Genomic DNA, 27,466 nt, shown 5'->3' with positions numbered 1-27,466 from the left:
CTATGACATGTAATCACCACAGCTGTGCTGCTTCGGAAACTTTTTCGGCGTCTGCGTCCTGCGTCGATGACGTCGATGCGCCGCCGTCGAGGACCTCCTCCGACGTCATCCGATGTGATAAGTAGGACGCACGACGCCAGTAGCCTCAGTTCCGTTTTTTCCGCGAACGTGTTGCTTCGTGTTTCTCGGTTCTAGCCTCGACTCATTGGAGTTCTGTTCTTTCTGGTTCTTCGAACCTGTTCGTTTGTGAATATTCCTTCGACGATGTCTTCCACTTCGTCTTCAACCCCGCGTCCGGGCTTCAAGAAGTGCGGGGAGTGTGGGTCCAAGATGTCGGTGACTGACTCGCACGATGCCTGCCTCTGGTGCCTCGGGGAGGCCCACGACACGGATGACTGTGTCGACTGCCTGTCGCTCACGTCCAAGGCCTTACGCGAACGTAAGAAGAAATTGTCGGTAGGTCGGGTGTCCAAGCCCCGGAAGTCGAAGTCGGCGGGGCTTTCGACGGATGATTCGAGGGGTGACTCTCCGCGTCATCGTCGGATGTCTCGTCGGTCTTCTTCTAGGAGTCGGTCTCGCCACTCCTCAGGCTCTTCGAGGCATTCTCGGAAGCGCCAACACCGGTCGCCTTCCAGGTCCTCTTCAGAGGACTCTGCCCGGCACGTCGGTTACCCCACCAGCCGTGCGACGCCGGAGGAATGGGCTTCCTTCGGGAAGAAGATGTTGGCGATTCTTGAGTCGCAGGGTACTCAACCGTCCGCGCCCCCGAGTGGGGTCGGCCGTGAGAGGTCGAGAGCCACCGCTCGCAAGAGTGGTCGGCGCGAGTCACGGGAGAGGTCCCGTTCAGACAAGGGGGCTCGTTCTCGCCGTACCCGTTCCAGGTCCCGGTCCTCGACGCGATCGAGACCGTGTGCACCTGTGATGTCTTCGAGGAAGACATCGACGTCTGAGGCGTCGAGGGCGTCGACAGGCTTTCTCGAGGCTCCGGCTCCGAGGAAGTCGTCGAAGCCGTCGACGGTCAGGTCGTCGAGGGACACGCTCGGGGCTCCGGCTTCGAGGGCTGTGTCGACGCCGCCGATACTGGAGGCGCTGCATCTGACGTCGACGCCGATTTCCTCGACGTCGACGCCGATCCTCTCGGCGCCGTTGCCGGTTTTCTCGACGTCGGCGCCGATTCGCTCGACGCCATCGACGCCTTTCGTGTCGGAGGTGCCCCGTGTCTCGGGTGTTCCCCCTAGGAAGGCTCTGGTTAAGAGCAGGCACTCTCGGGTGCCTTTCCACCACTTGGATTATATTTCAGAGGCGGATGAGGATTCGGATGGCCTGGTTCCTAGTCAGGTGCCGGATGACATTGTCTCGGGCCATAGTCAATTTGACGATTTGAGGCAGTCGCTGCATGATGCCAGTGGACTGGACACCTCTCCGGAGGTGGAATTTGGTCGGCTTGAGCCTGGCTCCCATGCCGATTCCTCATACCGGCGCCTTATGGCTAGGGTGTCTGAGTATCTGGGATGGTCTGCTCCCCCAGGGGAGTTTGTGCAGGATGATCTGACGGACATCCTTGATGTTGGTCCCCCAACTGACCCGGTACTGCCGTTCCATATGGCTTTACAGCGTAGGGTGGCGGCGGCTTGGACTGCTCCGGAGAGTCTCCCGGCAGTGGGCAGATCCTTGTCGCGAAAATACCGTCCAGCCAGTGGCGACCCCTGCTACTTGACCAGGCACCCCACTCCGGAAAGTTTGGTGGTGCAGGCGGCCACGGCCCCGGCAAAGCAGGCGTCGTACCCTACCATCCCTCCTGATAGGGACGACAAACGTTTTGATGGCTGGGCGAAGAAGGTGTTTTCTTCTGGTGGTATGGCGCTTCAGGCGGCCAACTCCGTTTGTGCCTTGTCGCGTTTCACGCACACTCTGTGGAACTGTGTTGCGTTAGCGGCTGAACATATTCCCGAAGGGGACGAACGGGATGGTTTCCTTGCTATGGTCCAGGATGGTAAGGATGCCATGTGTGAGTCCGTTCAGTCGGGTTTGGACTTAGCTGAATGCGTCAGTAGGTCCATGGCGGCGAGCACCGTGATACGCAGGTTTGCGTGGTTGCGGAAGTCGGGGTTTGCTCCTGATGTGCAGTCCCGGCTCCTCAACATGCCCTTTGATGGTGAACATCTTTTTGGCAGCAAGGCTGACGAGAGCCTTGAGAGGTTGCAGACCTCAAAAGCTGCAGCGAAGTCGTTGGGCGCTGCAGTTCGCCAACCTCCGCTTTTTCGTCCTAGGGGACAGCAGTGGAGGGGTGGCTCCTTTCGCTATTACTCGTCCTTTGGTAAAGCGAGAGGAGCTGGCAGTCAAAGGGGCCTACGCAGGGGTACCAGAGGTGGACGACAAGGTACCCATGGTGCCAAGGCCGCTCGGGCAGTTGCCTCTTTGCCCTCAGGTAACGCCGCAGCCGCTCCTACTCAGTCATGAGGCCATGTACCATGGTTCGCCGGTTGGGGGAAGGCTGGCGCAGCATCTTGTAGAGTGGCGTGCCATTACTTCAGATGTGTGGGTTCTGGAGATCATAACCCACGGCTACTGTCTTCCCTTTCGGCACAGGCCTCGCGACAATCCACCGGGGAACCTCTCTTTGAAGTGTCCGGATCCGCTCCTTGCGCAGGAAATTCAAGCCCTGCTGGAGAAAGGCGCCATAGAACTGGTGCCTGTAGCGGAGAGGAACAAGGGATGGTATTCCCCTTATTTTTTGATTTCGAAGAAAGACGGGGGATTGAGACCCATCATGGACTTGCGCGGTTTGAACAAACTCCTCAGGAAGGACAAGTTCAAGATGGTTACTCTCTCTCAAGTCCTCCAGGCCCTTCAGCTTCAGGACTGGTTGGTGTCACTCGTCCTCAAGGATGCTTACTTCCATGTGCCGATCCATCCCAAGCACAAAAAGTACCTGAGGTTCGCGGTTGGCGACTCGCACTTTCAGTTTCGGGTCCTGCCGTTCGGTTTGACCTCCGCCCCGAGGGTTTTCACCAAGCTCATGGTGGTGGTGGCAGCGCATCTCAGGCAAGGGGGGATTCGCGTCTACCCCTACCTGGACGATTGGTTGATCAGGGGGAGCTCTCCCGAGCAAGTCCTGGATCATCTGTCCGTCGCCTGCCACTCCCTTCACAGGCTGGGCTTCTCCCTCAATTTAAAGAAGTCCCATTTGACGCCAACACAGAGGCTCCAGTACATCGGAGCAGTGCTCGACACTTCCCTGGGGTAGTGTTTTCCTCCCCAGGTGAGGGCTCTTCACATTCAGCAGATGGTGCACAAGTTTCAGCATGCCCAGACGCTCCCGGCGTTCGAGTTCTTGAGGTTGCTCGGCCTCATGGCATCCTGCATTCTTCTGGTGCCAGAGGCTCGCCTGCGGATGAGATCTTTGCAGTGGGCACTCAAGACGCAATGGTCGCAGTCCTCCGGCAGGATGTCGGACCCGGTTCAGGTGCCGCCCTCGGTCGCCCGGGACCTTCTGTGGTGGGCCGTCGAAGGCAACTTGATAAAGGGGGCTCCATTTTGGCTACCCTGGCCGGAGGTGACGATCGTGACGGATGCATCCCTCACGGGATGGGGAGCTCATGCCAACGGGCTGACAGTCAGCGGTCGTTGGTCTCCGTCGGAGTCCAGACTCCATATCAATCTGTTGGAGCTGAGGGCCGTCAGGCTAGCCCTGAAGGCTTTTCTGCCGACTGTGCGAGGAAAGGCTGTCCTGATCATGACGGACAACACTGTGGCCATGCACTACCTCAACAAAAAGGGGGGGGCAGGGTCACTTCCTCTGTGCAGGGAGGCGATGCAGCTCGAGTTCTGGGCCATCCGGCAGGAAGTTTCGATCTCGGCAGTTCATCTGGCCGGAGACGAAAACGTGACGGCGGACGCTCTGAGCAGGCAGAGCGCGATCTCTCACGAGTGGGAGTTGGCTCAGGAGATTCTCCTGGAGATCTTCGCCCTTTGGGGGACCCCTCAAGTGGATCTCTTCGCCTCCAGTGTCAACCGGAAGTGCGAGAGGTTTTGCTCGCGGGAATTTCCTCCGAAAGGAGCCTTAGGCGACGCGTTTGTGGTGGAGTGGTCATTCCCGCTGCTGTACGCGTTTCCTCCAGTCCCCGTCATCCCGCAAGTGCTGCGGAGGTTACGGAAGTTCGGTTCCCGGATGATCCTCATTGCTCCGGCGTGGGCTCGGAGGACGTGGTACCCGGACCTTCTCGACTTGTCCATCTGCCCTCCACGTCGTCTTCCCTACCGAGACGATCTGCTCTCACGGGAGGGGGTCAGGTTCTCCATCCAGAGGTCGGATCCCTCAACCTTCACGCTTGGCTTCTGAAAGGTTGAGGTATAAGGATTGGGACCTCCCTGAAGACGTGATGGAGGTGTTGCTTTCGGCCCGAAGGCCCGCAACTAAGTCTCTGTACCGTTGCCGTTGGCGTAAGTTCTGCGACTGGTGCAGAGTTCAGAATGTGGATCCTTTTGCATGTGACATCCCCATGGTTCTGTCCTTTTTGCTTTCTTTGGCCCACAGGGGCTTGCAAGTGGGTACCATTAAAGGTTACCTGGCGGCGCTGTCCATCTTTAAGCGCTCATCTGAAGAATGTTCTTACTTTAAAATCCCTTTAATTTCACAGTTTCTGAAAGGGCTCACTAATGTGTTCCCTCCGTCGCCTTTCCTGGTGCCCGGTTGGGATTTAAACCTTGTTCTTAGGTTTCTTATGGGTGCTCCGTTTGAGCCTTTACATTCTTGCCCTTTGAGGCTGTTGACTTTGAAAACTGCGTTTTTAGTTGCGGTTACTTCCGCTCGCAGAGTGAGTGAGTTACAGGCACTTTCTGTTAAGCCACCCTTCACTGTATTTCACAAGGACAGGGTTGTCCTTCGAGTTTGTCCTTCTTTTCTTCCAAAGGTAGTGACGGAATTTCATTTGGCCCAGAAGATTGTTCTTCCGGCATTCTATCCTCCTCCGCATCCTGGTAAGGAAGAGGAGAGGCTCCATAGGCTTGATCCTAGGAGAGCTTTGAGCTTTTATGTTTCTCGCATGTCCCGGGTCAGAGTGGACGATCAACTCTTTATTGGTTACGCTGGTAAGCGCTTGGGGCAAGCTGTGACGAAACAGACTTTGTCACGCTGGATTATTTTGGCCATCTCGGAGTGTTACCGCTTGGCGGGTAAGGACCCACCGGCTGGCTTGCGGGCCCATTCTACCAGGGGCGTGGCTGCATCTACTGCCCTGCAGAGGGGTGTTCCTATTCGCAACATCTGTGATGCTGCCACCTGGGCTTCAGTACATACATTTGTACGGCATTATTCCCTCGATTCCATCAGAGGGCAGGATCTGGCCTTTGGCAAGGCGGTCCTTTGCTCTGCTATTTGATTGGCTATTCTAAATTTTGTTTCTAAATTCTTTCCCTCCTCCTTGATTTGGTACTGCTTTGGGAGTCTGTCATAGATATGGAATACGTCGGAGGACCCAATCCCCTCGAAGAACAAGTTACTTTCTTACCTGGTAACGTTCTTTCGATGGGATGGTCCGACGACGTATTCCATATCGCTCCCACCCTGCCTTCCCCGCTGCAGAATTTCTGTTGCGATTGCAGCTTACGTTCCGCAAGGCTTTGTGTCGGACTGGCAGTTGACTAATGTCACACGTTCTGGGGGAAAAAACTACAACTGAGGCTACTGGCGTCGTGCGTCCTACTTATCACATCGGATGACGTCGGACGTCGGAGGAGGTCCTCGACGGCGGCGCATCGACGTCATCGACGCAGGACGCAGACGCCGAAAAAGTTTCCGAAGCAGCACAGCTGTGGTGATTACATGTCATAGATATGGAATACGTCGTCGGACCATCCCATCGAAAGAACGTTACCAGGTAAGAAAGTAACTTGTTCTTCTCTTAGTTCAACACAGGCTTCCCTCCTCCGGGCTCGAGCCAGTCTATCCCAGTTCAACACAGGCTTCCCTGAGCCGGCCTTAAGCCTGTCTTTCTCTATCTGGGGGTTCCCTTCACTGCCCGCTTTATCACAACTTAAAAACACTTTACAGAGACTTTCAAATGTGCGATTCTGCCTTGCAGGACCACTCTGTTACTTTGTTTACTCACATCACAGTTCAGCAATTGTCCTTTCCATTAAGCGTTTTATCGGCGCACGCGCAGCCATCACTTTGCTACAGTTTTGCTTACCTTTAACAAAACTGGGCTTTTATTGCCTCCAATAACTCACTGTACGTGTTTAATTAGGTTTCTTTTTTCAAGAAGCAGTCCAGGCGGCTACCAACGTCTCCTCTGCTCCTCCCCCGACTTCGTCGTTCACCCGGGAGGGGAGCGGGATGCCTTGAAGCACGTTAAAGGTATTTCCTTCCAACGCACTCAGTTCCAGTCTTGGAGCACTTCAGGCTGTCCGACAGTATGGAATTCTCGCCTGGCACTCTCTCATTCTCTGCAAATGCTGATCAGCCCCTTGACCTTCCAACTTTGATAGCCTGGTTTGCATCAGCCTTGGAAGAACTGCTTCTTTTTGTACCCAGCCTCGCTGAGAGTGTGCCTGTGCGCGCCACCTTTTATCCTGGCTGGCAATGCTAATTAGTGGCAGGTGTCTGAAGGATTATGTGCCTGACTCTGCCTGATCTCATTAAAGGGACAGAGCCATTGCAAGTCATGAGAGGTAATCTTCCGGACCTCATTCCTCATCTTCCTCAGCTCAGTAGTGTTGTCAGTGTGAAGTGGGGAGGAATTATGGGTAAAATAAGTAGCGGATAGGGGTTAGATGGACAATGGGAAAAGGAGGGGGATACCATGTCGCGCCAACAGGTGCTTCACCCCACTCTCTGAGCACCCCTTACCTAGGGCATCCTCCTTCACTTGTCCGCCCCCAGGGTCGGGATCCAAAAGTGATGGCCTCTCCCTGGCCCTGAAACACCCTTTTTTAAATTTGTTTATTTGACCCGTGTTAATTCAATCTTAAAGAAGAAAAAAAGGAAACAAGATACAATAATGTATGAAACAACATCATACTAAGAAAAAGAAAAAATGTGTTCCTTATCCAAAAATGACACACCCAAATAACATTGAGTCCCAGCCTGCTGGTCAAGCTGCTAGTCAATCCTCCAGAATACGGGCAACTTTTTCCCAGAAGATGGTAAAGAATCGGATACAAAGTTTGTTATCCCCCCATAATCATATACCAAAGGCGCTCACCATGAAAGGTGTGTCCCAGGCCACCCGCAAGGAGGGCCGTCGACCTGAAAACTTACAGTGCTTCACAAGCGATTAACAGTTGTTTAATGGACTCAAGTTGACCAGAGCCACATAGCCGGCACAAGCGTAGTGGCCTTCGGTATTGTTCCAGACACTCATAATTTCCAGGGTCTTAACGGAGTTGTTTTTGTATTTGAGGTAATGCCACACCAGTGGGTTACCTACAAATTGTCCAATGTAATTAGGGAGATGTTCCCGTGAACGGATGTACTTAATGAATACGCTACTGTTCGACTTAGTGTACTGCTTCCAATAACAATCATAAACAGTAGCTCTCGTGGCAGCTTTAAACAGTGGAAATGACCAACTCAGAGAGCGGAAGCCAACCATCTACTGTTCATAGTGGTAATACAGTGTAAGGCACTACCCTGCATTTAAGCTGCCTTAGCCCGGCCAGCATTGAATATGTTTGAATTTAATGTGCCAGCCTGAGCATTAGCGAGTCGACAGTATGTATTCAAGCAAGACTGAAGTCTCGCCCTGCAGGAGAGGATACCAAACTCAAGAAAGGTGGTCAGTACCGGAGTACGAGTAGGGAGGCGGAACAACCACTTAAGGTGTAGACTCAAGTTTCCCCACTCCCTCTGCATTACCAGGATGTCAACCTTCGGCCCCATACAGAAGAATTGGGCAAATCTTAACCAAATAAAGTTGCAACGGAGTAACCTCCTCCAGAACGGGCCAATTTTCCAGACACCCAATGGCCTGTGAGCACCTTAGCTCAATGTAATCCAAGTGGCAGATGCCACGTAGACCACCATCAAAGTGAATTTCCATGTATTTGTACTCGTTAACCACCTCTAGTTTATTCCCCTCGAGGTGCCAAGGCACAGTTATCATTTTATGGCCAGGAGGATGGAATACCATGATCTCTGGTTTTTTGATTTTTAGCACTAGTTCCAAAGAGTCATAGAATTTTTTCAGCAGGTCCATTGAAGCCTGGAGACCAGAGGGAGTAAGGTCCAGCAGAATGGTGTTGTCTGCGTAGCCCATCCATTGGAGTGTAAAGTCACCCAGTTTCAGGGGGATCGAGGAAGGATTGGCAAATGCAGTGCCCATGTCTGCTAGATATAGATTAAACAAAAGGGGCGCGAGAATGCATCCCTGTTTCAAGCCACCTGCCGCGGGGTTTCAGGAGGAGGTGCTGCCTGACTGGTCCAATTAAACTTTTACCCTTGTGTCAGAATGGAGAGAAATGATCATAGATTTAAGGGAGAATTCTCTGTAAAGGCTAATTACCCAAACCTAGTGAGTCCCCCAGCAGCTTTGCTGGATTTTTGGGGTTTATTTTTTTTCTCCTGCTAAGAGTGAGACTCTTTTACTCCCACTCTTAGGTATGATTTGAGAATGTCCTTTGACTATGTAATGCGTTTTCTCCAGCAGGGTCTGGCATGGATTCACATGCTCATGAATATTCCCCGTCGTCAGGCTGGGAATCCTCGGTAAAGAAAAAATCAGTATCAGTTTCGTTTCTGATCTGTCTTTCGTAGTAGTAACCAATCACTGATCTCTGCGTCATACTGACCACAGCCAATGACTGCCCTCTACCTAAGCCCCGCCTCTGGCAGCCATCTTCAGATTTTTACCGCACGTTCAAGTGTTGGGAGTCCTCGTGCTTAGCTCTCGAGCTTTTACTGCGTGTTTCGCGCTTTTTCAGGTGATTTTTCACATTTTTTCGGTTACTCGAGCCTCAAGCTCCAACGTTTCTACTCCCGTTAACGGCTACCCGTTGCGGGATTTTCCTACGCCCCTCAAGGGTGAAGATTTCGTCGAATCAACTTCTTGGAGGATTCCAGAAGATTCGCGGCCTACTTCAAGATGGCCCAGGATGCAAGTTCGTCGCCCGGACCCAAGCTGTTTCGCAGCTGCCCTGGATGCGGGCTGCAGAATGTGTTTAAGGAAGACCAACATTCGCGATGCCTCTACTGTCTTCATGGGGACAAGGCTCATGTAGAGAAGGACTGCCAGTTCTGTAAGAACTTGTCGGAGCGGACCATGAGGGACCGTCGATCCCGTCTCGCAAGCTGGTTGGAGAAGGGCTCGACGGGTGAGAAGAAGGAAGAAAGGGTCCGAGCGGGCTACTAAGTCCTGTGCGGGCGCCCCGGCGACAGGGGCTCAACACCAGGCCAAGCGCCGCGAGTCCGCTGGCACCGTCAACCACGAGCCAACGCTCCGGTTCAGGGAAGAGAAAGTCCGAGACTCCGGGTAAGCTTCGGGGGAAGCCCCGTCCGATCTCGGAAGAGGGGGAGCGAGGCTGCACCAGCCAAACGGGACCGGTACGAGAAGAAGTACCGGGTCCCCGAAACCGCTCCCCTGTGCCTCAGGGCCCAGCCAACGCCAGACTCGGTCGTCTCGGCGCCGGCTAAGAAGAAAGCGGCGAGGTCAGGAGCCTCGACGTCAAAGAAGTTGGACGCCATGGGGCGGCGGGTCATTTCGTCGGCGGCGACGACGATCAAAGCGGCCAACGCCCTGGCGATCGTGGCCCATTATGACAGGGAGCTCTGGTTTAAGCTGGCCCCCATATTGGACTTCCTGCCGGACGACAAGAGGTCTGAGGCCCTGGAAATACTGCAAGAGGGCGAGGTGGCGTCGGACCACGCCATAACGGTGGCAACCGATATTGCCGATACCGGGTTCCGCCAGCTGGGCAACAGTGTTTGCCTACGACGACAGGGTTGGCTTCGGGCGACCGACTTCCGTCAGGCCATCCAGACCAGGGTGTTGGACATGCCGTTCGATGGCAGCAACTTGTTCGGGAAGGCGGTGGACGAATCCCTCCAAGCCATAAAAACGGAGACAGCCCGTGCCCTAGGAGCCCTTCAGCAACGACGGCCCTTTCGGAGCTCCGGAGGCAGACAGGGTGCCTCCAAGGGATCCAGCGGTGGCTCGTCGTCCTACCGCCAGGCGGCACGCTCCTCGTCTCAGGAGGCCTACAGGGGTCGCGGCAAGCAGGGAGCGCCTCGCCGCTGTTCGCAAGGTGGCCAGGGCGGCAAGGCCACCACCTCCAAGCAGGACTGAACCGGCCGTGGTCTCGGGCCCCCACCGAAGCACCCCGGTGGGAGGCCGGCTGCCGAATTTCGTCGGCGTGTGGAAGTCCATCTCCACCGACCGTTGGGTGCTGGATACCCTGGCAAGAGTACACTCTATCGAATTCCTGAAGAAGTGCCCTCACGTTCCACCTGTGGCCAGGAAGGAAAATCACGTCCCGCAACTGCTGTTGGAAGTAGGGGCGATGCTCAGGAAAGGCGCCATCGAGCTTGTCCCGAAGAGGCTCCGGGGCTCCGGGGTGTACTCAAGGTACTTTCTCGTCAGGAAGAAGACGGCCGACTGGCGCCCCATCCTGGACCTTCGTCGTTTAAACAAATACATCAGATCACAAAAGTACAGGATGGTCACCCTCCAGCACGTACTGGGACAGCTGGAGGAAGGCGACTTTCTATCGTCGTCGGACCTGGAGGATGCATACTTCCACGTTCCCATCCTCAAAAGTCACCGAAGGTTCCTCAGGTTCGTCGTCCAGGGACGCCACTACCAATTCAGAGCACTGCCGTTCGGATTGAAGTCGGCCCCAGGGTCTTTACCAAGTGCCTAGCACCAGTGGCTGCGCCTGCAGGGGATTCACGTCTACCCCTACCTGGATGACTGGCTCATCCGCTCAAGGACGAGGGAACTCGCCGTCGAACACACTGCGAGGACCGTCCAGCTACTCACAGACCTGGGATTCGCCATAAACTACCCAAAGTCCCACCTGGTGCCGTCGCAGGTGGCCCTATTTCTGGGAGCGAAGCTCGATACAGTGAGGCGCCTGGCGGCCTGTCGGAAGAACGGGCGAAGACCATTCTAGGCAAAGTGCAGCACCTGCTAGCAACGGACGTGGCCAGGGTGAGGTCCATCAAGTCCCTCCTGGGAATGATGTCCTCTTGCATCTACCTGGTGCGCCTCTCCAGACTACGGATGCGCCGTCTTCAAGAATTTCTCGACGCCCGTTGGATGCAGGCGACGGGCACCTTCGAAGACAGGGTCCCCCTCAACGAGGTGTTCCGGCGGGCGATCCAGTGGTGGGGCATTCGAGCGCACCTCACGGCGGGCAAGGACTTTCAGACGCCAGCGTACCAGGAGACGGTGACGACGGACGCCTCCCTGGAAGGTTGGGGCGCCCACACCGGAGATCTCCACGCAAGAGGCCTCTGGCTCCTGGAGGAGAGGCTCCTGCACATCAACGTCCTGGAACTCCGAGCCGTGTTCTGGGCTCTCAAATCGTTCCTCCCGTCGCTCAAGGGCAAGGTGGTGCGGATCTTCACGGACAACACCACGACAATGTTTTACATACGGAAGCAGGGAAGCACCATATCCCCAGCCCTATCCAAGGAGGCACAGGATCTGTGGCACTGGGCGGTCGCCCAGGGGGGATGTTCCTGGTTCCCTTCCACCTGGCAGGAGAAAGCAACACCATCGCCGACTCGCTCAGCAGGGAGCTGCGCGCGTGTAACGAGTGGGAACTGCGCCAGGATCAGGTGGATCAACTCTTCCGACGATGGGGCAAACCCCAAATCGACCTGTTCGCAACAGCGACGAACTCGAGTGCAAGAGGTTCGCCAGCAGGTTTCCCCAGCCGAGAAGCATGGGCGATGCGTTCTCGTTCCCCTGGGATGGCCTATACCTGTATGCGTTCCCTCCGTTGCCGTTGCTGCTTCGACTCATCAGCCAGCTCAAGAGGTCCCGGTGCAGGATGATCCTCGTCGCACCGGCGTGGCGAGGCAGATCTGGTTCCCGGACCTTCTGGACTTGTCAACGTCCCCTCCCATCAAGCTGTCGGCAGACGTGGACCTTCTCTCCAGAGAAGGAGGCGCCATCTTCCACCACGACCCGGCGTCGCTGAACCTGCAGGCTTGGCTCCTGCAGCGCTAGAGTTTGGAGGCTACGATATACCGGCCGAATGCAGAGAGGTTCTTGCAAAGGCCAGGGCGTCCTCGACTCTCAAATGCTACGGTCATAAGTGGAAGAGGTTCTCTATCTGGTGCCGAGCACAGAAGATCAACCCCCTTCGGATTACGGCCCCTCTAGTGCTGCCGTACCTGCTTTCGCTGGCAAAGGCTGGGCTAGCCCATGCCTCCATTAAGATTCATCTGGCGGCGATCTCCAGATATACCAGAACCACAGGACAGACGTCACTGTGGTCTCATCGACTGGTAAGAGTTTATGAAAGGACTGTTCCGGTCGTTCCCGCCGGTGAAGGCCCCGGCCCCGGCGTGGGAGCTTAACGTGGTGCTGACCATGCTCATGGGGCCACCATTCGAGCCGATGCATTCCGCACCGATGAAGTTTGTGACGTGGAAGACTGCATTCCTGGTGGCCATTACCTCCGCACGACGAGTGGGAGAGATCCAGGCCCTATCCTGCAAAGCACCGTACTTGACTTTCCATGCCTCGAGGGTGGTGCTTAGGACGCACCCCTCTTTTATGCCCAAGGTGCCGTCGGACTTCCATCTTAACGAGCCCTTGGTGTTACCTGTTTTCTTCCTGTCTCCTTCGTCGCCGGCCGAGAGGACTTTGCACTCGCTGGATGTGGCTAGAGCGCTGAAGTTCTACGTGGACCGCACGAAGAGTTTCCAGAGGACATCACAGCTGTTTGTGAACTTTGGACCTGTGAATCAAGGGAAGGCTCTCTCGAAGTCTTCTATTTCCAGATGGCTCTCCGGCTGCATCATGCACTTAAGTTGGCTAACCAACCGCTGCCAGGCCGTCCGAGAGCCCATTCGACCAGAGCGATCGCTGCTACTACGGCATTCTTATCTGGTGTGCCCCTGCTGGACATCTGCAGGGCTGCTACGTGGAGGTCGACGCACACCTTCACGAGATTGTACTGCGTCGATCGGGATTCCAGGGAGGAGTCCAGGGTCGGCCAAGCAGTGCTGCTCAACCTGTTCGCTTAAGGTGAGCCTGGTGAGGAGGTAAGAGATGCTTGATGTTGAGTTTTCTGTATTGCTTAATGTTGAGCCTTTTGCCACCTCCCGTGGTTGTGCATGTGTGTACTGCTATTTATTCTTATATTCATGAGCATGTGAATCCATGCCAGACCCCATGCTGGAGAAGGAACCAGTTACTTACCTGTAACTGTTGTTCTCCAGCATGGGTTTGGCATGGATTCACATGCGAACCCTCCCGCCTACCCCTCTGCGGCTCTTCACTTGGTCATACTGCCTCTTCACGTGCTACCAAATCTGAAGATGGCTGCCAGAGGCGGGGCTTAGGTAGAGGGCAGTCATTGGCTGTGGTCAGTATGACGCAGAGATCAGTGATTGGTTACTACTACGAAAGACAGATCTGATTTTTTTCTTTACCGAGGATTCCCAGCCTGACGACGGGGAATATTCATGAGCATGTGAATCCATGCCAGACCCATGCTGGAGAACAACAGTTACAGGTAAGTAACTTGTTACTTATGGGCTATGGGGTCTTTTCTTCCATAGGGCTTCATGTGTTTTTGGTATGTGTTACACAGCACCCTCAGTGCAGTAACACAGGGGTATCATAGTGACCCCCAAACATAGACTCCATACCCTGTGACTGACTACTGTCTCCCAGGGCAGGTAAAGTCACCATTGGCTTTACTAGTCTTAAATTGTGAGCAGGACCAGTACAAACCATCATATTGTGGAAGTACTGGTAGGGGTAATTCGATTGCCCCTGGGTCTGTTTTCCAAGGGGGCACTGTCCAGTCCCCCCTTGTCGAGTTTCTGGCTGGTGGCAGTGGATACCATGCAAAATATTCCACCGGAATATTTCCTATGGGATTTTCCCATTCATTTTAAACGCACCACTTCTTGGTGCAATGTTAAAGATACCGCTGGGTTATTTATTTAATATTTATTCCTAAGTTGGGTCTTTTTGCCAGGACTCAGTTTTAAAATGGCGGTTGTGTTCGCCTCTGAAACTCTTACCCAAGTCGAGCCCTTTGTTCCACTTTTTGGCGGGCTTCTCCACAGAAGCCCTCCAAATGGTGCCACTCTGTCTGGGGTCAACAGGATGTGTGGGAGGGGGATTAGGCACCCTGGACTGAGTTGCCTTGGCAACTCAAGTCGCACTCTTGTGTGATTGGCCCAGTGGTGAGCTGCCCGGCTCACCACTTAGCATGTTTGAGTGACAGGTAGGCTGATGAATGGGGGTTTTGCTGCATAAAAGCAGAGCTTTGGGGACTGGAACTTCAGAAGTCGCCACAGGACCTAAAGAATCCGAAGAGGGAAGAAGCTGAGCCATCTACAATGACGACGCCACCGGTGGAGCCCTGCTGTACGAAACTCGCCACTTTCCAGATGACAGAGGAGATCTTCTCCCAGGAGAGTCTTCTTCCCTTTGAGCTGGTGGGACCAACCAGTTCGCCTTTTTCGCCTTCCTGGATCGTCTCGTGGTCGAATCTCTCGTGCCAAGCACCCCGGCGGATGGATAGCCACGCTTCACCACTACCGCGAATAAAAGGGTAGTACCTTTTAACCGGGAAACTCTGCGGCTGGTTTCTTCTCTGGCAGTGCAACGACCTCCAGCTTTCCTCCACGTCGAGACCATCTCTTCCCCTGGACGAAGCTCTGACTTACACCCGCAGCCAGGAACAACTGCCCCCGCTGGAGCTTTCTCACCATTTCATGTACTGTGTCCCGCCTGGTCTCCCTTACAACAGACCGTCCAAGGTGTCCCTTAAATCCTTGGCTCTCTATCCTGGGGTGACCTCGGACCTGCTAACATTACTTTTCTGACTTGATCCAACCTCTTTTGACTTTTCTGCAAAGACTTTGAGTGTATTTCCACTGTGTGATCTTGGGCACATTCCGCCTTGCTCTCTCCAAGAGTGGGCCTGGCCTATGAACTTTTTGCTCTACAGTAGACCCTCCCTTTCTTGACTTGCTGTGGTTTCTTAAAAGTGTTGGTATTGTGTGTTTTTCCTATTCTGCCTTTTCTCTCCCTTTTTAAACAAATTATTGGAGTGCCATCTACGGTTACGCGCTCACCTCTGTTTTGCTAAATAAGTGGTGTCTTAACCTAGACTTGTCGAATAATTAACTAGGGGGGTGTATATACTTATAGTGACTGTGTTTGAACTTGCTTAACATATTAGTGCCAGTGTATTTTTACACGTGTTTTTAAATAAATAATTATATACTTTTATACCAAAGCTCTGGTCAGTGTTTGCTTGTGCTACTGTATTTTTATCCCTATTGTGTATACTCTAAATACTGCCTAACTCTTCTTGAGAGAAGTCTGACTGCTCAGCCACAGCTACCAGGTAAATCTGGGTGGTGCAGACTGCTACCAATTGGGTTTACTGCTTACTCCTGTAGTCTTAACCTTTTTGCAGTGGTCCCGAAGGGAACTGCAGAGGTTTCTGCCTAACAATAGATCAGAGCCCTGCGGTGGATATTCCAAGCAGATAATTTCCGCCAGAGTTTGTTGCGGTTCACTGAGTCGAATGCCGCGCTATAGTCAATGAACTCGGTATAAACAGTGCGCTGACGAATGAGCCAAGCCTGCTGGATTACAGTCTGTAAAGCAAGGCAATTAATAGTCCTACTCAAAGCCCTTGTACTCGGGTATATACCGGTACTGTTTTAACCATTTCCGATATAGGTGTTTGGCTTTATTCAATCAAGATGCACGTACAGTGGGAGCAAGTTCCATTCCCATTCTAGTTTGCAATTCTCTGTGCAGATCACTCCTCTTAGAAGCTATTTTCGCATCATAAGGAGGAAACGGAAGAAGTGTGATCCCCTTGGCCCTATTGTTCTTCTTTCCAAATGCAGATGTAACAAAGGCCACTTCCCATTAGTCTCTATGCACCTCAAAGGGGCAATCACAAGGGTTTTCCAAACCCCTAATCGCACAACGTTTGACATAGGAGGCTAAGGCCATTCATAAGCAACCAGAAGCTTCATCCAGCCTTCGATTATTCCATAATATGCGATTTAGGGAAGGATTAACCCTAAGAGCCCCAGTAGTCTCAGGAGCAATAGACGGCTCGAAGAAATTTAAAGTCGACACCAGGGGCATACGTTCACTCCCCAAACAGGGGTATATGCACATGTTGGAGAACAAATAGGGGTCGTTTGCATTGAAAACATAATCCAAGATGCTACTGGATTTAGGGCAGAAACTAGTACATTGGGGAAGAGAATCTGATAAGGTAGCCCCATTAATCATAGTAAAGCCAAAGGAATAAAATAGACTGGCCTATTCCAGGTCCCTCCCACAGGAGCGAGAGAGCATACTACCATCCACAGAAGTAGACGATTGGAAACCCTCAATATCAGCCAAGTTAAAAGAGCCGGGAATCTGGGAATTAAAGTCCATGCACACAATACAAGGGGGGGGAAGGGAAGTCCATTTACTTATCAGAGTCTTGGTTTCGAGTAGGACCAGGGCATGAGGCTGCCTATAAGGGATTAATAACTACGACCTGCCTACTACCCCTTTCTGACGGGACAGGCATCCTAGCCATTAAGATCTTAGGTGAACATGTCAGTAATTCCACCAATCTAATGAAATTTTTAGCACCCAGGAGCAGACCATCCCATGAACGCCCAAGAGGGCTCTGGATGGCCGGTTTATGAATAAAATGCCATACGTACACCATAACCAGTTCAACCAGCAATGTCTGAAGGGCAACCAAGTGTACTGATGGAGTTCATCCATGAAGCCACCTTCGTCGATTAAATGGGAATTTCCTCGGGTATTCCAACTAATAAATTGAGCAACTCGTAGAGTGTCCTGAGCTATAGGCCCATTACCCCCCTTTGTGTGACCAGCTTGGCCAGCCATGCCCAGTGGCTCGCTTCCCAAGAGCCTTAGTGTCAGATTTACTAGACAGGAGGCCTTGTTCCTCCCCTTGGTCCCGTCTGGTCAGATCTAGTAGGCGAGGGGCACTGTCCCTCCCAAGAGAAGGGTCTAAAATGGCCGCGGTGGGGGGTTGAGGACGCCAGAACCAAGTCTGCACTGCCTCTGTACAGAGATGTTGGCAATGGATTTTTGGCAATCTCATTTGAGACAGAAGCCATAGCAGGTTTAGTAATACAAGTTGCTATGTCCACCAATGATTTTGCAGGCTGAAGCCTTAACAGTGGGTGAATATTAATGATAATGATGTTATTTATATAGCGCCTTAATCCAAAGCACTTTACAGAGGACATATTTACATACAATATCACCCAACCGAAATTGGTGCTCATTTATTGACCTCGGAAGGATGAAAGGCTGAGTTGGCCTTGCCGGGATTCGAACCTGCAACCTGCAGATCACCCTCAGATCGCAGCAGCAAGCGCTCAACCCGCTGAGCTATCTTACCGGCCTTTTATTAGTGCCACTGGACAGAGACTTTGCAGGGGAGGGTCTTTTTCGATCAACAGAAGACCCTCATTGACATCCCCTGATGACACACAATTAGATAAAGTCAAAACGTTTCCAGTAACCGCAGTGTTATGGTTGGGGCACGTAAGGTGGTGGCAAATGGGGAATAAGGATACAGGGATCTCCTGGGGCAAATCCACAGTGGTCCTACTAAGGCTTACAACCGCCATGGCCTTTCTCTTTTTTTAAATAATCGGAGTTGGAGAGCCTGAGGTGGAGAGCCAGTCTGCAGCGTTGTGCAGCCCATCCACTCTATTGTGCAGGAGGTGCCTATAAGTGCCTCAATACACCGCGGAGCGGTGAGCGTAGTTGGAGAGCCTGAGGTGGAGAGCTTGTCTGCAGCAGTCCACTGCAGACGCGAAGTCGGAGTCGTATGGAGCCGGAGGTTCGACCTCTAAATTCACTGAAACCACTCTTGAGACCACTCCTAAGAAATTCGCCGTCGACCAAAATAACCAAGCCGGAGGGGGTGATGGCCCCGGGATCGACCGACAGGAGGAGGAGTAAATCGGATTCGGCACTAAGACCGTCTTTAACATCAACAATGGTGGACCTTCTATAGATAGCGCCCGGACGGACATGTCCACAGGTACTGGTTCATGGACTCGGCAAAAAAGAAAATATCCTACCTGAACCACGATGTAATGGGTGGGAGTGAGAAGTCCACGGCATCGGCAGAGGAGCGGGAGGAGTTAACCCCCCCCCCCCTGCGAGAGGAGGCGGCAGAGGGGCTCAGGAGGGGCTGCCCGCGCCCACCTCGGCTATAGTACACCAAGCTGGGAGCGGTCCATCGTCACCGGAGGTGGAGAGTGAAGTTCGCCTGGGCGCGGTCGGAGGACGGCGCCCGTCCGACTCGAAGCGGCTGCCGGGCGGCAGAGTTGAGGAGAGTCCCGAACTAGAGGGACCGGAGGATCGGGAGGCACGTATACCCTTGGAGAAACGAGCTGGAAACAGTGCTGTGTCCACCTGGGCACGGAACCCACGCAGGAGGTTCGAACTGGGGACCATAGAGTCGGCAGCAGGTCTTGAGACATCCGAGACACCAGAACAGCGTTTGGCAGGAGAGGGGCTGTCCCGTCAGCATAGCACCGAAGTAGAAGTGCTGACTAATCCGCCAGGTAGAGCTGAAGACAGCGAAATTAGCCCCTAATACGGTGCGTATCCAAGTTATGCTCCATGATACATACCGTGAAGGCGATGATCTCATACAAAGGCAGGTTAAAAGGCAATCAAGGGTCTCCAGAATGGTTATAGAGATCAGTGATAATGAGAGGAACGCCGACCTAAGCAAAGAGGAGAAATCAGATGAATTTGGCTCGGAAAGTGAAAAACAAACAGAGGGGGGAGCCGGAGGACTCGAATAAGGAGACGGATGGGGAGCAACTTGAAACTTGTTGCGCAGTGAAAAAAAAAAGAGAAACAAAAGCAGTACCCCGGGCAAAGCAAGGCAACAAGGGACAAAAAACACGCCAAATATGAAAGCCCTGAATAAACTTTCCATGGGAGAATCGAAAGGAAAAAAAAAGCATTAGAAGACGGGGGCAAACATCTAAAGGACTGCCTAATCCACTTCTGTCTTGCCCGTTAAAGGCGTTTTTTACCCAACAACATAAAAGGAAACCGAGTATAGAGACGGAAGTATCAGATGCGGAAATGCTTGAAATAGCAAATGAAACGCAGCCAACTCTAAAGCAGAGGAAAACTGAAGCGGCAACTTTGACAACTAACAATCAAGGGCGAGAAGCCAATAGCCCCAAGGAGAAAAAGAATACAGCTACTAAAGAACTGAACAATGATACAGAAAAGCCAATGTTGGCAGGGAGTCTGGATACATCGGCACTGGGTACATCGGGAGGATGTACCCAGGAGGATTAGTCCCGGGAGGATAGCTCAGCGGCAGCGTGCGCGTCTTGGAAGCAAGACGACATAAAGCAACAACAGGTTCGATCCCCGGGTCCGCGCTTAGAAACCTCTTGCTGTTTAAGCGCGTTATAAATACGTAACTAAGACAAAAAAAAAATACACAATTACGCAACTAAGAAAAACAAACAATTCCTGTAACAGCGCCTCGATGCCTGCGAGCTGTGTGAGCGCTTTATAAATGTAAAATAAAAAAATCGGTACTGAGTCTAAAAGGCCTATCAAGAGGGATGGCCCTCAACCCCCAGACTCAAAAGGCATCGAAGGGGGTTCCGGCAACTATAGAGGAGATTGAGATACTGGAGGATGAACGGGAGGAGGAAAGGGAGAAATTTGAACAAATAGCCCAGGACTCGAATCGTGAGTCCATCACTCAGCCGGAAAAAGAGCTCCGTCTTGCATGGACAAAGCCCCATCTGTCCACGGGCCATTTGATCTCTTCTCCGACTACGGAAGGACAAGAGTTAAAAGCAAATTGGGACAACCCTCATTTAAAAAATGGACCATTAAGAAACCGGGTGAATTCGGATTGGAACATAAGATCCCCAGTGGAAGGCTTGGTTTTGGACTCATCAATACCCGCAAGGCGATCCGAAAAAACCCAAGTATCGCCAAAAAAGAGACGATTTAGTGACATTGCAGTAGCTATGCAAAATGAATCGCCAAATAAAAAACTGGACATGATAGCTATCATGTCGGCCATGACCATCGTGTTAGCACCCTTCTGCAAATTATATGAAGCTATAAAAGAAAATGTGCATGACAACACTGCACTCCTTTAGAATATAATAGGGAAATTAGCCAACGTAGAAAGTTATATAACAGCAATTGAAGATAAAGCGCTCAATCAGAAAACTTGTTGGGAAAGGAAAATTTTAGCCCTGGAAAAAAAGATTGAATTTATGGACACACATAACAGAATTCAAAAATCAACAACACTGGTGCACGAGGAAATGGTTCAAGAGGTTCAGGTGCGGCCAAAGGGAAAGGATAAAAGCGTGCCAACGCTCCCTCAAGTGTCAAATGAAGGGAGTAATTTCGCAAAACCTAAAAAGACCCCGCTTCCTATAACCCCCCAGATTGAGAGAAACGCTAATTTCAAGAACACCATTGAAACGTTGGTTAAATCAGACGGTAGAACTGGAGCGCCCCTAATAAAGGTTAACCAACTTGAGCCATTGATACAGCCTGAAGAAAATAGCGCACCCAGATCGCCAAGAACAGGGGAAGAATTTTTTGTCTGCTCTGACTTAATGAATATATCTCTACACTCAGAAAAGGAGAGGAAGTCCTTTATAGACACGGATAAAGTGGCCAAAGAGAGAGCCGTCTGGAATAACAAGAGCGGTCCCCAATATGAACGAAAGGAGGCAGACAAACGAGGAAGCTCGTGGAAATACCGAGCTGAAAGGGTTGAAGTGGAGAACCATCAAAAAAAAATGGAAAAGAGACACAAGTTTTTAAATTGGAGCAAATGGAAGCAGATACAAACTTCCTAATACTGAATAGACCGACAATATTGCAAATAACACGGAAAACAAAAACATTGAAAAAAATCAGAACGGAGGACCATACCACAGGGAAATGAAGGCAAAAGCCTTTCTACACATGAAATCGGCAGTCATTCAATATATTGATGAGTCCGCCTATGAAGAGCTTGAATTTTTGGGCTTCCGGCTGACGGAAATAAAAAGGAAGATTGATAGACAAGATTATGAAGTTGAAAAAAAAGAAAGGAACAAAATCCGAAAGCACTAACGATCAAAAACGGAGGATCTGTACCGCAATAATCGATGGTACAGGTCTCAGGAATTTGATGAATCCAGCAGAAGATCTCATTGGAAGGGTGCGGCTGAGAAGCGTTGATTTCAGGCAACTAAGAGGGACTCTCCAAAAAACAAAAACAAAGGCAAAGCCCCAGAAACCAGGAGCATCCTGAATCGGGTTGCAAGGGACCTAGATCCCAAAGAGAGGCACACCAGCAGCCCTCTGCCCGTACAGAATTAGGTCCCAAATACTCGGAAAAGAAGAAAAATTCATATGGACATATTCAAGAGACATCAGGATCGAGACAACCTAAAGGGCCCTGGAAGTGGCTAATGTCAAATTGGAACAAAAATACTGGCAAATAGCAACGACCAGGGTTAGCCCGACTCGACAACATCATCTGCAAGAGAGAAATCAAGCGACCCGTAAAGGAAAAGTATAGTCTGGGCTCATGGAATACGAGAGGACACGTTCACCTCACAACAGCTGCAGACATAGTTTGTCTGCAAGAGACCTGGTTGTTGAACCAACCGGCTCTCGTAGGCTTCACAGTGACGATATCACCAGCAGTGAAAGGCCTGTTAGGTAGACCATCATCGGGTCTTTTAACTATCAAAACAGGAACGGGTCTGAGTGAACCCATAAAGTGGAAAGAGTCCTATGAAATGCTGGTCATTCTGACCTCGCAGCCAGAATTGAACGACAAGAACCAAAACGGTCTGCGAAATCCCTTGGCTATAGCTAATTGCTATTGGAATCCACAGCGGATGTCGATAAAAACATTCTGTTCCAACATGAGTGCAACGATAGACCAGCTTTACGTTGAATTTGACAAAATTGAGCTTATCTGTGGTGATTTCAACGCCAAATGCTCGTTGACGGCGGTCGACCAACAAAGACCCGTCCAACCCCAGGGAGGCTCTGATCGTACCATCGAGAGAGGCAAGGCGTGGAACGAAGTTATTGCCTCAAGAAATATCAAATGTCGTCTCCTTGTTCCCAAACCAAGTGAACATCCCAACATGGGAGCGTGATTCTTCAAAAGCAACACTTGATTATAATCTTATCTCTAACGGGTTGAGTCAAGACCTGATGGGCTTCAAGGTGAAGAAAACGGTGAAGAAAACGGTGCACAGTGATCATAACTTATTGATGTGTACGTGGCAAACAAGAATTTTGAAGCCGAGCTCTTACGATCTGGCCATTGAAACAAATCTCCAACAGACCCGGCTACGATTGATTGAACAAGATATTGTGCTAATTAAACAGGCCTGGAAGCAGAGGGTCAACGGCGACGTCTTGAACGCAACGAAGGATAGACCGAACTACCTGCCTCTACTATTATCATTCCAAGTAAGGGGCAAGAAGAAATTAACGAAACCTGAGCATACGGACCATACCTATGACAAAGACTTGGTTGCGAAAAGAAAGGTGGGCCACGGATTGAAAAGAATAGCAAAGAAATCAAATGCCCCTGAGTATTGGGAAAAATGGCAACTGGAAATGAAAAGCTATAACACCTGGCGCAAACAACGCAGAGCAGCTCAATATCAAAACGATGCCGAGAACATGATGAGCAAACTTCAAACAAAAAAATCCAATGAATTTTGGACTCTGATAAAAGCAAAGAATAGCCCTCAAAGTGCAGTCCAGTGGAATGCCGTGGCAGAAGTAAGGTGGATCAACTATTTTACAACGGAATTTGAAGGCATAAATCAAGACCCAGCAATGATCAACCAGGTTTTCAACACACCCTGGGAAGACCTCTCGAACGCAGAAAACATCGAAGTAGACATAAGGAAACTTAAAACATCGAGAGCCCCAGGTCCTGATGGGTTGACGAATGTGGACTTAAAAATGTTCCCAAAGCAATGGTCGGAAATGAGCAGCAAGATTTGCGCCGAATGCGGTAGAAAAAAGATGATCCCTGAGTCATGGCAGAAAGCGGTGATAGTCCCGATTTACAAAAAAAGAGCTAGAAACGAACCTGAGAGTTACAGGCCAATAGCCCTATTGGACATAATAGGGAAAATCTATGCAACCGTCCTGCTAGCTCACTTCAGAATTTGGGAAAAAGACGGCCCTTCCAAAGACCATCTATAAACGGGCTTTCAAAAAAATGGCTGTACAACAACCAACCTAATGATAATAAACATCTTGAAAGCCAAAGTCAAAGAAGGTGCACAGGAACAGACTGTGGCTGAAACTTCAAGGTTGGAATTGTCCGAAAAAAATACTCGACCCCATAAAAGCTCTTCATTCGCACACGAAAATCAGAGCTAAACTAAACCTCCAAGGTGCACTTTCTGAGGAGATAGTGGTGAATAGAGGGGTCAAGCAGGGGTGCCCTCCGCCTTGTTCTAGAGTTTCTAGGTGATTACCAGCTCTCAGAAAGTAAAATAAGATATTTTCCTCCTAAAATCGGGAAAATGAAAATCCCACGTCTTCTGTACGCCGATGACATCATCTTAATAGATCAGACCAAAGTGGGGCTTCAAACGAAACTAGCAAACCTGGAGAAATACATCACTGAAAACCAATTGGAGATAAATAAAACAAAGACCAAAATTTTGGTAATTGAAAAAGTAACCAACAAAGCAACGAAAAAACTAAATTGGTTTCTCGACAAGACCAAAGTTGAAATTGTCAAAAATATCAAATATCTAGGGGTCCAGATGGACAGGTCAAGAGCAGACATGAGTGCGCAAAACCAACTGTGGGAAAAAGTGAGATGTCTAACCTCCCAGACAAGAGTGGTTGACTCCAAGTTTGGAAAGTTCTCCTTAATACCAGCGATAACCTTCTACAAGGCTAAAGTCATTCCCGCGATGACATATGGAATGGAAGCTTCTCTGTATATACCGCGCCATCTCTGGAGCAAACTAGAGGGCTATGTTTGGAAAACACTTTTGGGCCTTCCGAAATCAACTGCCATGCCGGCCATCAGGAGAGAGCTGGGGCTAGTCTCACTAACGTCGATGGTAGATCAAAGCGCCATGAGACTGTACAGAAGAATAATCATGTCGGATACATTACCCATTTTGAACTTCATGAAGGAGAAAATTGAAACAGGCAATTGTGAGGCTTTGAAAAAATGGGTCAAGGCCAGAAAGGCCGATCTAGCACTAATAGAATGTACAGAAGTAGAGCTGAAGGAAAACCCAGATCGAATCAAAAGAAAAATGGAAGAGATGGACTGGATCCTGACCATAGAGAAAGCGGTGGGGAACAAACTCTTAAGCCACCTGCCACCGGCTTTTAATAAACTGAGAAAACCGATGAACTACTGCCAAAAATTTCCGGACGAGAAGATGAGAATATACGCCATGAAAGCGAGATTGAACATTTTGTTGACCCAAGAGATCATAGCAACTCGAGGAACCACAACCGACAAGAGATGTCGCCTATGTAAGGAGGATTCATCTGTTGAAAAACTTAAACACCTGGTGATTGATTGCTCTAAAACCAACGCAAACAGAAACATCTACCTCCCATCACTGGTGGAAACCTATGGATATTCAAATCTGACGATATGTGGAACAGACTGATCTCTGGCGAAAAAACGAGATGGACCATTGCACTAGTCAAACTACTCGAACTCGCATTCGAACAGATACATTGCCAAGGGCACGAGGGTGGTGTGGCGTAGGGCGTTGATTTCAAAAGGCTATTTTTTAGTTCCTTGTTCTCATATAACAGCCACTGCTATGTGCCAGTTAGTGTGGGAGGTTTATGTAGTTGGTGTAGTTTTTTTCTCTTTTCTTTCGTCTGCAGATGAGGCGAAATTTTGATAAAACTTATTGTAAATAAGTAAAAGTTCAAATAAAAAAAATAAAAATAATCAGAGGTTCGTACATAAGTGCTTGGCTAACAAGCTTGCAGGGCTGCCTCTTTGGTTGGTTCCCCAAAACCAATTGGGGAGGAGATCGGTCAATGTTAGACAATCAAGGATCATGCAACATAAGCTTAGAAGGCACAGTCAAAGGCAGAGAATTTGGCAGGGTTAAAGAATGTGCATACATGTGGGACTGGGCCTCAGACCAATAGGATTTGTGCCGGACAGAGGCCCTAGTTAGCCCGGCTACCATATTCATGGTTTTAGTGAGCTGCAAGTCCTGCGCATCCATTTTAGTGCAATCACGTTACATTTAGTAGATAAATCCGACAACAAGGATTGCAAAACATTAAACATAAGTGCTGAGGAACTACTTGCATCAGCTTTCAACAAAGTGCAAGTGGGGAATCCGAAGGAGGGTCTAGTTCAAGGAGAACCGAGGGAGGATCATCTCGAGTCAAAATAACATTAGTAGCAGTTGGACAGGAATGCACCCTACAAGCGGTTTACCCCACATTCCCAGCGAGAATAGGTTTGTCGGCATGTTGTGGAGTAGGCAACGCAGTACAAACCACCTTGGAAGAAAGTTAATTGCCAAAAGAAAAAGATTGAGGCAGGGCAATGTTGGTATCAACCGAGTTTGTCACAGAAGTTTTCGTAAGGGCCCTGGCCACCTGTTCGATGGTCATGGATCCCAAGCACTGGAGATGGATAGACAATTCATGTATTATATCCTCGGTTAATGATTGAGTAGAGGTGACAATATCTTCACATTCCCTCTTACGTGCCGAGTAAAAAGCAGTAATTTTAGATTCAGATGGTGATCCTTTGAACAATTTTAAAGTACGTTGAGGGCCGGCGCGGCAAGTGTTTTTAGCAGGGATATCGACTGGACCAGGAGCTGAGCGTTCTGTTGTGCTGGTTTTGAAAACCTTCTCCAATGATGTAATCAGTAGCACACAGCCACCATAACACACGGTAAAGAGAAAGCCTCACGCTTAAGCGGGCGATGTAGGCAGAGGGCAGAAGCTTGACGCTTCAGCATGAGTACTTAGGGAGTGTATTCCACCTTGACGACAGATTAAAAACAAAAAGCACAAGCCACGGCAAGTGAATGGAGGTGCTCAGTACGATGAATCTTCAGTCGCATAAAACAAAAATAAAAATATGGAAAGGACAGACCCTCATACTCCCCAACTAGCCAAACTGTGTCAACACTGCAGCCTCACTTCCACACTCGCGCGCGCATCGAGAATATGTAGGGAAGTAGAGGCTTAGCCAGCCAAGCACCGAGCTCCCAGGCAAGCCAAGCAGTCAATACTAGAAAACAGGATGCCGCTCCAAGTAGCAGGCATAAAGGAGCAGGCAAAGTCTATTCTAGCAGAGTCCTGTGCCAAACTGTGTCAACACTTCCACACTCACTTCCAGTCTCTGGTTATTCACACTTCTGTGTGGGGGAAGACGGTCCTGATAATGACAGACAACGCAGTGGCCATGTATTTCCTCAACAAATGAGGTGTGCAGAGAAGCAATGCAGATCTGGTGTTGGGCACTAAGAGAAGGAATCTTTCTGCTGGCAGTCCACCTAGCTGGAGAAGAAAACATAGCTGCCGACGCGCTCAGCAGGCAGAGCACTTAACTCAAGAAGTCCTTTTGTAGATTTTCGCCCATTGGGGAACCCCTCTGGTGGAAGTTTTCACATCCAGTGTCAACAGGAGGTGCAACCTATTCTGTTGTAGGGAATTTCCTCTACGAGGAGCTTGTTAATAGTGGACTGGGAATTTCCACTCCACTACGCATTTCCACCAGTCCCTGTCATTCCTCATGTCATCAGGAGGTTGAGAAAGTTCGACAAATCCATGATCCTTATTGCTCCAGGTTGGGCCAAGAGAACGTGGTACCCATCTGCTCTTTCGTTCGTCTTCCACAAAGAGAGGACTTGCTCTCGCAAGAGAGGTGTCTCCTTCATCCAGAAATCAGTACCCTTAACTTTCACGCTTGGTTTGTGAGAGGATAAGACACAAAGATTGCGACCTTCCGGAAGATGTAATGGAGGTGTTGCCAGAAGGCCAGCAACAAAATCTCTTTACCGCTGCCGTTGGAATACATTCTGCAGCTGGTGCAGGGACAAAGAGTATTGATCTTTTTACATGCAAAACTCCTTCGGTACCATCATTCTTGCTAGAGCTGGCCCATCGGGGGCTTCAGGTTTCCACAGTAAAGGGTTATCTAGAAGCGCTCTCTATTTTTAAGCGTTCGCTGGATCAGCCTTCCTATTTCAATGTCC

The 27,466-nt window shown here is 50.5% G+C and overlaps 1 protein-coding gene across 10 annotated transcripts in view; it reads left to right on the top strand.

Annotated features, from left to right (window-relative positions):
- Nucleotides 1-27,466, top strand: part of LOC138569465 (uncharacterized) — a 2,298,575-nt gene that overhangs the window by 2,058,122 nt on the left and 212,987 nt on the right. The gene's annotated exons all lie outside the window — the stretch shown is intronic.

Source organism: Ambystoma mexicanum, chromosome 2q, assembly GCF_040938575.1.
Source record: "Ambystoma mexicanum isolate Mex_15411 chromosome 2q, UKY_AmexF1_1, whole genome shotgun sequence".
NCBI lineage: Eukaryota > Metazoa > Chordata > Amphibia > Caudata > Ambystomatidae > Ambystoma > Ambystoma mexicanum.
This window is presented reverse-complemented; position numbering and strand designations above follow the sequence as displayed.